General features: G+C 41.8%; 1 protein-coding gene across 2 annotated transcripts in view; it reads right to left on the reverse strand.

The window, feature by feature from the left end:
• KCNS3 (potassium voltage-gated channel modifier subfamily S member 3) overlaps positions 1–15963 on the reverse strand; it is a 235028-nt gene that overhangs the window by 81417 nt on the left and 137648 nt on the right. The window contains exons 3-4 of one of the 2 annotated variants that reach the window (XR_008958183.1): positions 15147–15209; positions 8801–9984 (exon numbers count right to left, since the gene is read on the reverse strand). The gene's annotated coding sequence lies outside the window, so the exon portion shown is untranslated. Of the gene's footprint in view, positions 1–8800; positions 9985–15146; positions 15210–15963 lie in introns of those variants that run through there. The other variant, XR_008958182.1, reaches the window with a different exon arrangement.

The raw sequence follows: 15963 nt of genomic DNA on the forward strand, positions 1-15963 counted from the left end.
CCTGCCCCATGGCCGGACCCCGCAAGGCAGGGACTCATCTCCAGCCAAAGAGCAGCCGACTGAAGTGAAGTGTTGGCAGGAAGGTGGACTGGCTTTCTCCTGTCCAGACTCTGCCGCCAGGCCTTGCCGACGGGCTTCCCCTGGGTTCAGGCAGGCAGTCATTGAGCCCCCTCTGCCTCTGTCTGCAAAAGTCTGCCTCACTGGGGTTCAAGAAGTTCCAACAGTGATTAGCAGAACTCGGAAACCCATGGGACTGGGATTCCAGGGCAGCCTCATTTAACAGGTTCGACTCCGTGCTGAAGAAGAAGTAGCTCTCAGCTGGCCTGGACGTTCTTTCTATCCCTGCTGCTCTGCTGGGCGATGTCAACCCAGCCTAACTTCTTCATTACGTTTATGTACGATCACCTCCAGCTACACACGGTGTGTGTGCTTCCAGCGCGTCTCAAAGGGAGGCTTTCGAAGTTGGACTGGCTGGTATTTTGAATTGGGAGAGAACGGTCCTCAAGTCATAGTGCTCTGACATTTCCGCCTCATCACATCTTTTATTCCCAGATCCGAAAGGCCCCGGTCTCATTCTACAGACGGAAGAATTAAACCAGGTGACACAAGCAACACTAAAACACTTCCGTCATACCCCCGAGGATGTTTATAATCAAGAGGGGTTTCAAATTAGGGCATACAATAGCTTTTATTGTTTCGCACCATGATATGAAGGCCTTTGGCACAAAATATAATTGTGCTCGCAAGCTTTTTGCGATTTGTCATTTCCTTTTCATTTTGCCTAATTGCGGTAACTCAGGCTCCCATCAATCACCATGGAAGGCAATGTCTCAATGGTCATATTGTCTGACTGTGAATTCAGCGTGTCCAGAAACCAAGGTCCCACCATTGTCTCAGAGAAGCTGTCAGACAAAAGGCAAAGCCCACACCACTGTCACCAGAACCTAATGGGGATTCCATCTCTCTGGGAGGATGGAACAAATTGCTTTCTTCTATGTGATAATAATAACAGCCACAATTATTGTTCTTGGAAATGGAAGGCCTAGGATATGGAACCAAAAAAAAAAAAAAAAGGACAATGGAAAACTAATATATCATTAACATGCCTTTGGGGAAGCTCCTTTGGCAACTACAAATGCATTATCCAGGACCAACTTGAAGATAAGAATCAATTTAATTAATTTTAAATGGCTTTGTGCATTGAAAAAGCCAAGGACTAAAGAAAATGGGAAGCTGGTTCAGATGTTTTCTGGGGAGAGAACTGTTACAGAGAGAAGATAGAGTTCTGGGAATGCTCAACCCTCTACCCCTGTCAGGGAGCTTAGGGCTGGTTTTCAGTTCCACAGTCCTTCAAGAACGAAACCTAAGTGTCACAAGTGAGAAAAGCAGAGCTGGTATTAAAAAGACCTGACTTCAAACCTTGATGCTGCAATTCATTCATTGGTCAACAAGAGTAGGTTACCTAACATTTCTAAAGGCTCACTCTACAATTGATGGAACATTTCCATCATGGCCATTAAAGTATGATATCAGACTCTCCAAACATTTCCCTGAAATTCTCTTCATTTATCTTGATACGCTTGTGGCGCACCTGGCTTATTTCATTATCTGCTCAATCGTCTGATCCCATAGTACTTATCTGATCTCCACAGTGCCCACAAGCACGTGGTGGTCTATTGGTGGGTCTATCACAAAGCTACCTGTCTGTCCAAGCTCCACACCTAGCCATGGGACTCGAAGGAAACAGAAGGCTCCACCTCTGGTCTCTGGGAGTTTTCCATCATATCCAAGAGATGAAACGTGCAAACCCATGGAAAGTGAAAGGCCACACAGGGCCATCTGTGCTTCATGCTGTGAATGGCACATTTATTGGTCTTGGAATAGAGTGGAGGAAGAAGCAAAGGAAGAAGCTTCCTAGAAAGGAGGGCTAGACCTGAAAAAGGATAGAGCTCAAGTTATTCCCTGCTGACTTAGACGGAAGGACAAAATAAAATAATAGACAGATGTATTTAACACCTCCAGCCCAGAGCCCAGCAGATGGGAGGAGCCAGTCTTCCCAGATGGGTTCAATCTCCACTGCATTCCTGAAACCATCCAAAGCCTCCTCCATCATCAAAGAGGGACAGTGACACCTGAGCAGCTGTCTGCCTCTGTTCTCGAGAAAGAGCCCTGGTGTCGGGACAAGGCACATCCCCCCAAAAAGCACAGCCAAAGAACTTGGTTGGAATTAGGTTGGTACCCCTCCTGTGCACCAAGGTTTGAGTCCTGTGGGCACACTCAACAGCAAACCTAGGACTTCCAGGGCCCAGTGGTCAATCCAAGCCAATACCAGAAACAGTTCTTAAGCACTGTGTCTAGCAAGAAGTAGTATGATGAGTAAAAAGATTATGAAGAGGTGGTATCTGCTTTTAAGGAGTTCATAGGCCAGCATGAATCAGAAAAGTATACATAGAACTACCCTGCAAGACCAAATAAGTGAGTAACAGAAGAAATGTGTGCTTTTGAAGTTCAATGAAGAAGCCATTAGAGCATATAGGCGAGATCAGGGGAGGTCTCTTGCAGAAGTGGAAATGGCATCTCTGTTTCTATTCCCTCCTCTATAACCTGGAAATAATACATGTACCCATATCATAATATTACAAGAATCAAATAGGTTTCCAATATTACAAACTAAGGCACATATTATTAATATTAAATATTAATATTAAAAACCTGGCACATACTGACTACTCATTAACTTACTAACAGAGGATGACCTTGGAGGATGGGTAGCAACTTATAGATAAAAATGAGGGGTGGGAGAGTTCAGTCGATCGTCAAAGCAAAGGTCATATCTGTTCTTACTCAACCGCTTATCTCATAACCAGGGAGAAAGGAATCAGAGATGAAAAGGCATCTGTGAGAGACGGGAATGTCAGAGGCGTGCCCAGGAAGCAGTAAACATTCTGTTGGGAGTGAAACAGCGCTTTACATCGAACAATGGGAGATGAGGCACAGAAGCAGTTTGGGGAGGGCCTTGAATGCTGGTCTGGAGAGTTTGCGCAAATTCTTGGCTCCCGCCCATGCTTCCATTACAGAAAATAACCAAGTCATCCATATCTTCTGAACCTGGCAAGCCGTGCAGATGGACCCAGTTCTGAGTGTGGCATCACCACTTAGCCATTAGAATGGACACAGTCTTTGGAGCATCAAAATTGAAAGTTTGCAGCAGAGCGAGTCAAAGTTATTGATTAGCGCTTTCTTTTGTGCCTCGTGTCTCCTGGGCTGGACACACATTAGCTGCATCTGTCTGAGAAACCTCGCCTCGGTCTCACTCAGCAGGATAAGGAACGGGCAGACTGTACAATCCGAGTGCCAGGAGAATGGCTGGAGATACACACTTTAGCCCGCAGTATAGAGACACATAGCACTCAGGACCAAGTGCAAAACTCCTTTTCAGGCAAACCTGCCTTTGCTGGAGGAAAAGAGTAAACACAAGATCAAGCAGCATCGCCAAGCAGTCAAGAGGCAAAGAGCCATCAGGTAACCAAAGGGTGGGTCTAACATCAGTGCTCTCAGTGGAAGACGCAGGGACAGGAGGTATCCGGAAAATCAGGAAGGAGTCAAGGAAGGCATCACAGAGATGGAATACAGATAGGTGGAGAAAGACTGATGGAAGGGGATATGAAATCTCAACAACCTATTCCATCCATTTATTTATTAACAAATATTTAATGAGCATCTGTTCTGGGCCAGGCACTGTGCTGGGCAATGAGCATGCTAGGGTCCGTGTCTTCATGAAATGTACATCAAAGTAGGGGGGGCAGAACAAAAATAAAAAGGAACATAAATATGTAATCCAATATCACAGAAGAAGGACTATGATGGAAAACAAATTTAGGTCAAGGGAATGGAGGCATGCTATTATTGATTGAATGGTCAGGGTGCTTGTTTTAGCTGCTTGGGCTGCTGTAACAAAACCCCAGAGACTGGGAGGCTCAAACAACAGAAACTTGTTTTCTCACAGTTCTGGGGTCTAGAAGCCTAAGGTCAAGGGGCTGTGGGGTTGGTTTCTCCTCTAACGTCTTTCCTTGGCTTGTAGATGGCTACTTTTCCACTGTGTCCTCATATGGTCTTTTCTCTGCGCAGGCACATCCCTGGTGTCCCTCTGTCCACAATTTCCTCCTTGTATAAGGGAATCGGTCCAATCAAATTAAGACCTAGTCTAACAGCTTCATTTTAACTTAATCACCTCCTGAAAGGCCCCATCTCAAGTACAGTCACATTCAGGGGTACTGGGAGTTAGGACTTCAACACATGAATTTGTGGCAGGGAACAATGTGTCCGATAATAGTAGGTCTTTTTGATGAAGGGACATTTGAACAGAGACTGGGGTGCCATGATGAATTGAGCTACGAAGCTATCTGGGACAAGAGAGAACAGCTAGTACAAAGCAAGTTCGCCGCGCTCTAAAAACAGTGAGGTGGGCATGGCTGCGAAAAGTAAGTAAAGAGAAGAGTGAGAGATGACAGTGGAGAGGTAGCCAGGGACCAGATCACATTGCGTTTATGACGTGAATTGAATATGGTTTTTGAAATTTGGGGAAGGATTTGGAGGGTTTGGGGCAGGTCAGTGATACATTTTGACTTACATTCTAAAATACTTATTCTGGGTTCCGAGCTGGAAATTGGCAGTAAGAAGCACGAGTGGGGAAAAGGGAGACCAATCAGGAAGCTATCATAATTGTCTGGAAAAAAGAGGCTGGTGGCTTGGACCAGAGATTATAGGGAGGTAGTGGTATTTTTATCCTATCCAGTCTCCAGTCTCCAGTCCTCGTGCTGGTACAGTCAGGTGTGTGACAAGATAGAGTTAGAAGACAGCTCGCCCGCCATCTTTCCCTTCAAGGAGATAAGGACAAACCAGGGGCCAGCTGTAGACTTGTCACAGAGTTAAAATGCAGTCAATTTGCAAAGGACTTGAGAGGTGGAATCTTAAAGAAAACCACACTCACTCAATTCCCCAAAGGCCCATCAACCCTATACAGTTACTAGTGAGTCAGACAAGGAGTGTGAGCCAGGCTTCCCACTGATTTACGGCAATCCTGGAGATTAAAAAGCATAGCTGAATAAAAATTTCCACAGTCAACTCTCAGCTAGCCACACTTTTGGAGCAGAAAGGTTGTGGATAATCCAAATACCTCATATTTGCTGTATTTGCATTAAATCGTTGTAAAAGGAGATTTCAAAATGGAGCAAGCAAGACTAGCTAGAGTCTTTCCTACAAGAGGGTCAGGAGGCCGCCAGGGAGGAGGAATTTATGCATGCCCTCCCAGAGGAACTATGAACTTTTCCAGCAACAAGCCCTCAGCCTGGATTTAACTCCCTCCTCACCAAGACACCTGAATTGTTTGCATTCTTCACTTCGAAGAAAGGAGCTTCAGAGGGGAGGGGGGTGGGGGAATGGGACAGGCTGGTGATGGATAGTCAGGAGGGCACGTATTGCATGGTGCACTGGGTGTTATAGGCAACTAATGAATCATCGAACTTTACATAAAGAAAAAAACAACCAACAGGTGAAATTAATACTAATAATAGTTTATTTAGCCAACTGTGTTAAAAATATAATTTTAACATGTAATCTATATAAAAAATTACTGATAAGATTAAAAAAAAAGGAGCAACTGGATTTGACAAATTTTAAATCCCTGATTTGCATATTTTCCCAAGCAATCCCAGCTAACCTAGTTTCAATCCCTGTTTTACATAGAGGACTTAAGTGAGAACTACACTCATGACCTCTTGCCCATCTAACTCTGTCCTCTTGTTGTCTTCCTTGCAACAGAGTCAAGTTTCTACCTGAATCTGTATTTCCTGAATTGCAATTCTAATTGCCCAAAGAAATGTCTGCTTCAACTTTCAGTGAATTCTTCCTTGGTCGGTACGGGCTTCCCCATCCATTCAATCTTATCTATCTCTCTCTCTTTTGTCCATAACAATATATTAAAATTGTCACTCAAGGCATAGGGAAGAGTAAATATCCTTTGCCAATAAAGAATTCACTTTCACCCTGAATAATTCTTTTTTGTTTGTTTGTTTTTTTAGAGCAGGGGTGGGGCAGAATGGGAGAGAGAGAGAATGTTAAGCAGGCTCCATGCTCAGCATAGAGCGTGAAACAGGGCTCATTCTCAAGACCCTGAGATCATGACGTGAGCCAAAATCAAGAGCCAGGTGCTTAAACAACTGAGCCCCCCAGGAGCCCTTATCCTGAATAATTCTGACACAGTGCCAGCATTCATAGTCTTTTGGACACAATAATCAATGTAATCTACGGTTGAGTAGAATCTTCTCATTTTCAAAGAAGTTTTAAAAAATATTTTTCCTATTTACAGCTCAGAACTTTTGGAGGGACCCTTAACACCCTGTCACTTTATTTCTATCAATGGAATTCTTATCTAGAGTAAAATTCTCAGCCCTTCTGGAGGAGCATGAACCTCTTTGGGGGGTGCTATGTCTCTGGCCTGGGTGGAGTTAGTATTTAAAAGCAATACCCAGTCAAAAACTAATGACGTACTATACATTGGCTAACTGAACATAATAAAAAAAAAAAGAAAGAAAGAAAGAAAATGCTTAAAAAATAAAATAAAATAAAAAATAAAAGCAATACCCATTTGTGGTCTTGCTCTCTTTCCTGCTTTTGAGACCACAAAACCCTAACTCATGTCATAGTTAGTGCAGACCCATGTGGTCCCATGTGGTCTTGACTGGGAAGGGGGTGGGGAAGGCAACTGGGAGGAAGGATGGTTGCAGATTCAGGCTGCGTTCTTCAATTCAGCTTCTCCAGTAATAAAGGTGGATACTCACATGTCCACCTAGCTGGTTCCTGTCACTTCACTGATTGGTATCCAACATCCTAGACAAGGATCTTGAAATCTGGGGTTGCTAGTCAGACAAAGCCAAGAAAGGTAACTTAAAAGTCAATCAAAAATAATTTTAATATCTGAAAAAATTCAACCCTAAAAATTAAGAAGAAAAAATAAAAATAATTAAAATGGGTTATGCTTGAAAATCTTTTGAATTAGACTAGAAGATGCTTAAATGTCTTAAGAGCCAAAAATGCAACATCTCACCTGTGTGGGATGAAGATTTACTTGAATGGCCAGAAGAATTACATCAAGTATATTTTTTAAGAAATGAAAGCTGTGTAACCAGTTCCTTTAAATTACAGAGGCCTTGTTACAGATATAAATAAAACCCAGGACTAGATATTGTTGCTAACAAAAAATCCGGTCAGTTTGGGGGCCAAAATATTTTGTTGTACAACGTTATTGCTGGGAAAGGTATGTCCCAAAGTAGCTTAGGAAGATGTAACTGTTTAATTAGTGTGTAAGCATCTTTTAACCAAGACAACTTAGAACTAAGTATATAAATATACAAGAAAATGACATTTTTAACACTTATACATTTAAGAAAGACTGCTTTTTAATTGGCCTATTTTCTTGCTCAGGCTTTTAATATCAATTTAAAATGTACAATTGAATAATTAATTTAGACCTTCTAAAACTGAACATTCTCCAAGTTTATATTCACAATATTAGAATATTTGAGAGTTCAAATTCACCATAAACATAAGTTTAATTTATTAGATTTGTAAGCTACTTAAGTACTTGGGATGGTTTTATTTCTAATTCAGACAACTGATGTATTTCTTTTTTTTTATTTTAATGTTTTTTTATTATATTATGTATTTCTAAGTGAAACCAGATTATTAAACACATAAATACAGTTTGAAATACAAACGAAATTTAATTAGATTGTTAAAACTCAAACTGATTATTAAATGTGCTAAATATATAAAAGGTATAATAATATTTGTAAGTAAACTTAAAAGGTTAAAAAAGAACTAGGTTTTTGCATGTGTAACTATAAAAAATTAAGTATTAATATCTGAAACCAGAATTGCTTCTAAATAATGTCTTTTGCACCGAAAAGCCAGGCTTAAGGACACAAAACTCACACTAACACGTGCTATGAGAGAAGGAAAATGTTGTGGCTCGTTGACACTTCCAGCCAATATCAATAGTTAGGAGATATGGTGATCAGAATATAGGATCTGGGGTCAGAGACCCTCTGTAATATGATTTTATACAAATTCCTTAGTCTCTCTGACTTTGATTCTTTCTCTGTAAAAGGAGGCCAAATAACAATAGCTATCCTACTAGATTGTTCTGAAGAGTAAATGAGACAATTGGTATAAACAAAGAACTTGCTGGGGCACCTGGGTGGCTCAGTCAGTTGAGTGTCTGACTCTGGTTTCAGCTCAGGTCATGATCTCAGGGTCTTGAGACAAGGCCCACATTGGGCTCTATGCTTCTCTCTCTCTCTCTCCCCCTCTCCCTCTGCCCCTCCTCTCTCCCACTGTGCTCTCTCTCTGGCTCTCTCTCTCAAAAAAACAAAAATAATAAAACAAAATCATAAAAAAAGAACTTTCTAACTGTAGAATCATAAAATCTCTCTCTCTCTCTCTCTCTCTCACACACACACACACACACACACACACACACACACACACACCCCAGTAGTTATTATTGCATGGGGGGGATATTTATTTATTTATTTCTAATGATTTTATTATATTATGTTAGTCACCATACAGTACATCCCCGGTTTCCGATGTAAAGCTCGATGATTCATTAGTTGCGTATAACACCCAGTGCACCACGCAATACGTGCCCTCCTTACTACCCATCACCAGTCTATCCCATTCCCCCAACCCCCTCCCCTCTGAGGCCCTCAGTTTGTTTCTCATCGTCCATAGTCTCTCATGTTTCATTCCCCCTTCTGATTACCCCCCCTTTCTTTATCCCTTTCTTCCCCTACCGATCATCCTAGTTCTTATGTTCCATAGATGAGAGAAATCATATGATATTTATCTTTCTCTGCTTGACTTATTTCACTTAGCATTATCTCCTCCAGTGCCGTCCATGTTGCAGCAAATGTTGAGAACTCGTTCTTTCTGATAGCTGAGTAATATTCCATTGTATATATGGACCACAACTTCTTAATCCAGTCATCTGTTGAAGGGCATCTCGGTTTCTTCCACGCTTTAGCTATTGTGGGCAATGCTGCTATGAACATTGGGGTGCATATGGCCCTTCTCTTCACTACGTCTGTATCTTTGGGGTAAACACCCAGTAGTGCAATGGCTGGGTCATAGAGTAGCTCAATTTTTAACTTTTTAAGGGACCTCCACACTGTTTTCCAGAGTGGCTATACCAACTTGCATTCCCATCAACAATGTAGGAGGGATCCCCTTTCTCCACATCCTTTCCAACAATTGTTGTTTCTTGCCTTGTCTATTTTTGCCATTCTAACTGGCGTAAGGTGGTATCTCAGTGTGGTTTCGATTTGAATTTCCCTGATGGCTAATGATTTTGAACATTTTTTTCATGTGTCTGTTAGCCATTTGTATGTCTTCATTGGAAAAGTGTCTGTTCATATCTTCTGCCCATTTTTTGATTTGTTTAATTGTTTCTTGTGTATTGAGTTTGAGAAGTTCTTTATAGATCTTGGATACCAGTCCTTTATCTGTAGTGTCATTTGCAAATATATTCTCCCATTCCGTGGGCTGCCTCTTAGTTTTTTTGACTGTTTCCTTGGCTGTGCAGAAGCTTTTTATCTTGATGAAGTCCCATAAGTTCATTTTATCTTTTGTTTCTCTTGCCTTTGGAGATGTGTCACGAAAAAGGTTGCTTTGGCCGATGTCGTAGAGGTTGCTGCCTATGTTCTCCTCTAGGATTTTGATGGATTCCTGTCTCACATTGAGGTCTTTCATCCACTTGGAGTTTATTTTTGTGTATGGTGTGAGAGATTGGTCAAGTTTCATTCTTTTGCATGTAGCTGTCCAATTTTCCCAGCACCATTTATTGAAGAGACTGTCTTTTTTCCACCGGATGTTTTTTTTCTGCTTTATCAAAGATTAGTTGCCCAAAGAGCCGAGGGTCCATTTCTGTTAGAAGTTATAGAGCAATTCAGTAATGTGGCGGGATACAAAATCAATGCTCAGAAATCAGTTGCATTTCTATACACGAATAACGAGACTGAAGAAAGAGAAATTAGGGAATCCATCCCATTTACAATAGCACCAAAAACCATACGTTGCCTTGGAATTAACTTAACCAGAGACGTAAAGGACCTATATTCTAGAAACTATAAATCACTCTTGAAAGACACTGAATAAGACACAAAAAGATGGAAAAATATTCCATGCTCATGGATCGGAAGAGTTAACATAGTTAAAATGTCCATGCTACCCAGAGCAATCTACACTTTCAATGCTACCCCGATCAAAATACCAAGGACATTTTTCAAAGAACTGGAACAAATAGTCCTTAAATTTGTATGGAAACAGAAAAGGCCCCGAATCTCCAAGGAATTGTTGAAAAGGAAAAACAAAGCTGGGGGCATCACAATGCCGGATTTCGAGCTGTACTACAAAGCTGTGATCACAAAGACAGCATGGTACTGGCACAAAAACAGACACATAGACCAATGGAACAGAATGGGCGGGGGGACTTTTTGCAGAAAAAGCTAAGGTAGGAGAGGAAAACTGAGCCACATTGCACTGCAGAGTAATGTTATAATCAATACTATTTATTTAATTTTATTTCATTTCACGGCTACTCTGTATTATTCCAGATACACAAGACTACATTTCAGTTTTCCTGGAGGACAAATAATGCTCTGAATTTCAACCAGGGAAAGGCCAAATGGTCACAAGGGTAAGTTTGTCATTGCAGGTCCCTTTGTCTCGAAGTGTGATCCTTGGGACACTTGCAGCATGAACATCTTGTATGCTTGTTAAAAACACAGATTCTCCAGACATACTGGAGTCAGAATCTCAGACCGTGGGGCCCAGGACCTAGTTCTAACAGGTTCCCTGGGTGATTCTTAGACATATTTTAGTCTGGGAACTACTCCTTCATATAAACATGGATAGATAATTTTAAAAATAAGTTATGGCCCCACAAAAGTATGAACATTATGCATCCAGGGTTGAACAGAGGATGCTGACTTCATAGTGGCTTCCTCCCCACCTATGGTGAAGTCACAGCCATTCTGTAAATGTCCCCTGCAGATAACTCTCAGCATTCAGGGAACCACGAGTCTGCCTCCTGCCCTCCTTTCCAGACATGTGGACTTTGTTCTCCATCTTCAATCTCTATTTCCAGGGTTTACATGCCTTGTTTCGCTGGCCCTTACATTTGTGAGCATGTAGACTTCCTAAATGGCTCCGCTCCCAGGTTATGCCACTCCTGCCCTCCCCATGGTGACCTTCGTACCTTCCTTGGCTCCATTCTCTGCAGCCTGAGAGAGGCATCAGACCCCTACACCTAGCCCAGATTCCCAGAAGCACATTTGCTCCCACTCCAACTGAAAGGGCATTCACACAGAATGGTCTCTGGAGCAGCCACTGTGCTCTGTCCTCTGGGAGGTGTTCTGATCCTCTAGCATGGCCTGAATATGCTTTGGAGCCCCGTTAATCAAAGTCTGGCCCGTGGACCGGCAACATCAGCATCCCTGGGTCTCGTTAGAAGGCAGAAACGCAGGCTGCTCTCCAGACCTCTGAAATCAGAGTCGGCATCTTAACAAGATCCCTAGGTGATCCATGTGCACATTAAAGCTTGATAAACACTGCTCTGAAACACTTTGTCTTGGAATGTTAATAAATCTGAAGAGTCCACACTGAATCTTCAAATATTGGCAAGATCCTCAGATCAAATATTTTAGATAGTAATGTGCATTATAATAATGACCTGTCACTCTTGTTAAAGATTCTGAGTCCTGGAATCCTACCTTGGAGAGTCTACTTCCGTAGGTTTCGAATCTGCACTTTTACAGCCTCCACCAGGTATGTCAATGAACCTCATGGGAAAGAAACCCTGGACTAGAGAGCAGAGAGCAAGAAATGAAGCCAAAGGTTCACATGGGAACCAAGCCTGGAGACTCTAAACTTGTACCATATGCTCTCTCTAATGAGAAGAGGGCCAGTCCAAGTGTCTAAGGAACACAGAATCGTCCATCAAGCTCCTGAGTTATTTATACAATTTCAGAGTGAAGACAGAGCATGCGAGTGAGCAGGGTGGTGGGGGGTGGGTAGATGCAAAGAGAAAGGGAAGGAGAGAATCTTAAGCAGGCTCCGTGCTCAGTGCAGAGCCTGAGGCAGGGATTCATCTCAAGACCCTGAGATCATGACCTGAGCCGAAATCAAGAGTCTGTTGCTCAACCACTCAACGACTGAGCCACCCAGGTGCCCCTAAACCTAGCAATCCCTTAAAGAATATTTATATTTGTGTATATTGGCCCACACATACATTTAAGTGGCCGATGTTCAAGTCCACAAATGCTGAAAAGCTGATACGTACTAGGTTTTCTCTTTTTGTTTATCAGACCACTGTGTATATAGCAGCATATTGGGCTTTATTTGTCCTGGGAAACGAAATTGTCTCTATAGAAGCACATGGATGGATTGGGGGTTGAATTACTCCTTCAAAATGAATCATAAGACATAAAAAAATGCCTGGTTCTGAATCATATCAAAACAATTACTCCGATAAATTTAAGATAAACCAAGTATCAAAACCGGGTAAAGATTAAGAATGAATGTCTATTTGCTCTTAAGTTATTTGGGAAGACAAAGGCAAATAAGCATGACATGTTTACTTCTGGAGCAGCTAAGTGCGACCATGCACAGCTCTGCTTATTAATAGACCAAGATACAGCTGAAGAAGCTTAGGTTTTATTATTATGAAAACTGTATTTAGAGACCTGCTTTGGTAAAAAAAATAATCACATTTAACACAAAACATGGACAGTGTTTTTGAGTGGATGATAGGCAAATTACTTCGTTAACAACTTTATTGGGATATAATTTACATACCAAAAAATTCACTTATTTTAAGTGTGCAATTTAATAATCTTAAGAGAAATTACTCAGTTACACAACCATCATCAAAACCCAGTTTTAGAACACTTCTATCACTACAATAAAATCCTTTGTGCTCATTCAGTTAATCTCTACTCCCACTCCCAGTCCTGGCTAGTACTAATCTAAGCTAAATTTTTAAAAAATTTATGATTATGATTACGATTATTACAGAGAGAGAGAGAGAGCTCGGGAGCATGGGGTGGAGGGGGCTGAGGGAGAGGGAGAAAGAGAATCCTAAGCAGGCTCGACCTGTGTGGAGCCTGAGGCCGGGCTCAATCTCATGACCCTGAGATCATGACCTGAGCCAAAATCAAGAGTTGGATGCTTAACTGATTGAGCCACCCAGGCACCCCTAAGCTAAATTTTTTTTTAAATACTTTTTTGGGAAAATGATACGGCTTTCTCCTGTGTTCCACTACAGAAATCATCATGGAGGGGGATGTTAGGAAAAACTACAGAAGAGCATTCTAGCTACAAAAATAATCAGGATGCTTACGCCCAGAATATACCCAAGTATACCGAGAATAACAAATATTTGGCAATCTATAAGTTCAATGGCTATATTTAAAACTAAAACAGAATCTATGGGCTGGGATCCAATTTTGGTGGGAATCATAGTGCCTGAAAAGACATTTACTAGTAATTAAAACCCAGATGGAGCATAGGCAGCTTGATAAGTTTACCTGGAAGAGCAACCTTGGCTCTGGTAAGGTTTGTAATCTGTTTTCAAATGGCTCTGAAAAACAGTGAGAAGAATACAAGGTTTTTTGCAACAGGAAAAATAAGTAATGAGTATATGTCTCCATACACTGCTTATGCCATTGGTTCACTTAAATACTTGCTTTCTTCAACAGTCATTTGCTTTGCAAAATTCGAGTTCTTGCTGTGTAGTAGGTGCTGGGATGGAATGACTGACAGACTAGACAGTCTCCTGCCTTCACAGAGCTGACAGTTTAACTCTCTGTGATTTGGGAGCTCATGCAAATCAGTAAAAGAACAACATCTCCATGTTTTAGCAAAATGGCATCATGTGTCATTGGCCAGCCATCAGATGGGCTTTGGAACCAGAGACCTACCCTGCCACATACTAGCTTCTCTCACATAATGGGTTGAGACTTTGGAGACCTTGAGATAAGAAGAACGTATTTTGCATGTGGGACAGATGTCTTTGGGGACCAGAGAGTAGACTGGTAGGCGAAATAATGACCTCCCTTAGTATGCCCATGTTCTAACCTGTGAATATGTTACCCTATGTGGAAAAAGGGAATTTGCAACTCGATTACAAACCCTGAGGATGGGGAGATTGTCCTAGGTTATCTGAGCAAGCCTGAGCTAATAATCACAGAAGTCCTTAAAAGCAGAGAACCTTTCCTGGCTGTAGTCAGAGAGAGACAAGATGGAAGACAAAGAATCAGAGAGATACAGTGTAAGGATCAGGTCTATTGTTCCTGGCTGTGAAGATCAAGGAAGGCACCAATGAGCCAAGAAGCCTCTAGAAACCAGAGAAAGCAAGAAAACTAATCCTCACACAGAGCCTGGGGAAGGACAACAATGCTCTCAGCATCCTGTTTTGCCCTGATGAGGCCAGCTCAGACTTATCAGCTATTAAACAGTAAGATGACAAATTTGTGTTACAACACTAAATTTGTGGCAATTTGTTATGGAAACCATAAAAAATGAAAACATCATATTAGGCAACTTATAAAACCTCTCCGAAACCCTCCTTATAAAATGAGGATAATGGTACTGATAGAATTACGAGGATAATTGGTGTGATAAACTGTAAAGTGCCCAGCACTGTGCTGGGTGCCTAAAGACCACTTAGAAATAGCCTCAAAATGGATCCACCATTTTGCCTTTGAAAAGGAGGCAAAGGCACTCCCTCTCACCACACATGATAAGGCTTACCCTTTGTCCAGAGCTCGGCTGGTAACAACAACATATATATATATATATATATATATATATAAGCTTAGGCACCTCATGTCCTCTCTCTGGGCTGCAGTTTTTCCAAATGAGGGATTTGAGTTAGAAGACTGATTTCTAAGGGCACCTCTTGCTCTGACATGAATAAATAATATAAATGAAAAGCCATCAAATTTTTGCATTCAAGTGTGAAGAAAGAAGATATTGTAACAAAGATTTACTTTGATATTCAGAATTTTGGAAGGCCTTCACCTTACCAAAAGGTTGCCAGAGGGGAAGACTGGGGCTGGCACTCTGCTTCCTCGGCAGTTTCCCCTGGTCTGGAAGAGAAAATATACACATATAATATTTTATAAGCAAAATGGAAGCAAAATCATCGAAGCTCTATACTATCCAGCCACAGCCCCAGTGCATGCATTCCCCTGGCATTAAGATTCCAGGCAAAGCCCTGTGAAGACCTTCACAGAAAAATCCCCAGAGTTACTTCAGACATTAATCAGGACATTTAGAGCACAACAAAGAGATGAAAATCCCTTTTCTGATACTATTTGGAAGGAGACTCCGAATGTCCAAATACTTTTAACTGTTTTCTGTTGCAGAGTCCCACGTGTAAGTAGCAGGAAGCTCTAAGTGTAATGAGAAGGAAGTTTTTGGGCAAAGCAATGAGTAAAGGAGATGGAGTTTGGGGTTTTGCATTGCAGGAAAGGTTGTGTCCATGGTGGGTTGCTGGAATAATTCTGTTCAGCTTGTCAAAGGATAAATAAGGACTTTTTCCTTGCCAAGCTGTAGCAATCCCAAAGCTTGACGCAGTGATCAGGTCTGAGTGGAAATGATAGCTTTCCCATAAGAGACAGGGCTATTTTGGTATCTTATGGTCATCCCAGGACAGTGAGGGATTTGAATTAGGCTTGAAAAATATCCCAGCCTCTGAAGTGGGGTCCCTTTGCTGGGGTAAGTGTCAGCAGAGTCTGGCTTTGGAGGCGCCCTTGGATGTGCCCTGACCTGGTCCTGGGGGCTCCTGTGTGAGGCCTGATCAGCAAAGAGACGGCTGTTCCACTGAGTGCAGGGGACTGG

Source organism: Ursus arctos, unplaced genomic scaffold (assembly GCF_023065955.2).
Source record: "Ursus arctos isolate Adak ecotype North America unplaced genomic scaffold, UrsArc2.0 scaffold_8, whole genome shotgun sequence".
NCBI classification, from domain to species: domain Eukaryota; kingdom Metazoa; phylum Chordata; class Mammalia; order Carnivora; family Ursidae; genus Ursus; species Ursus arctos.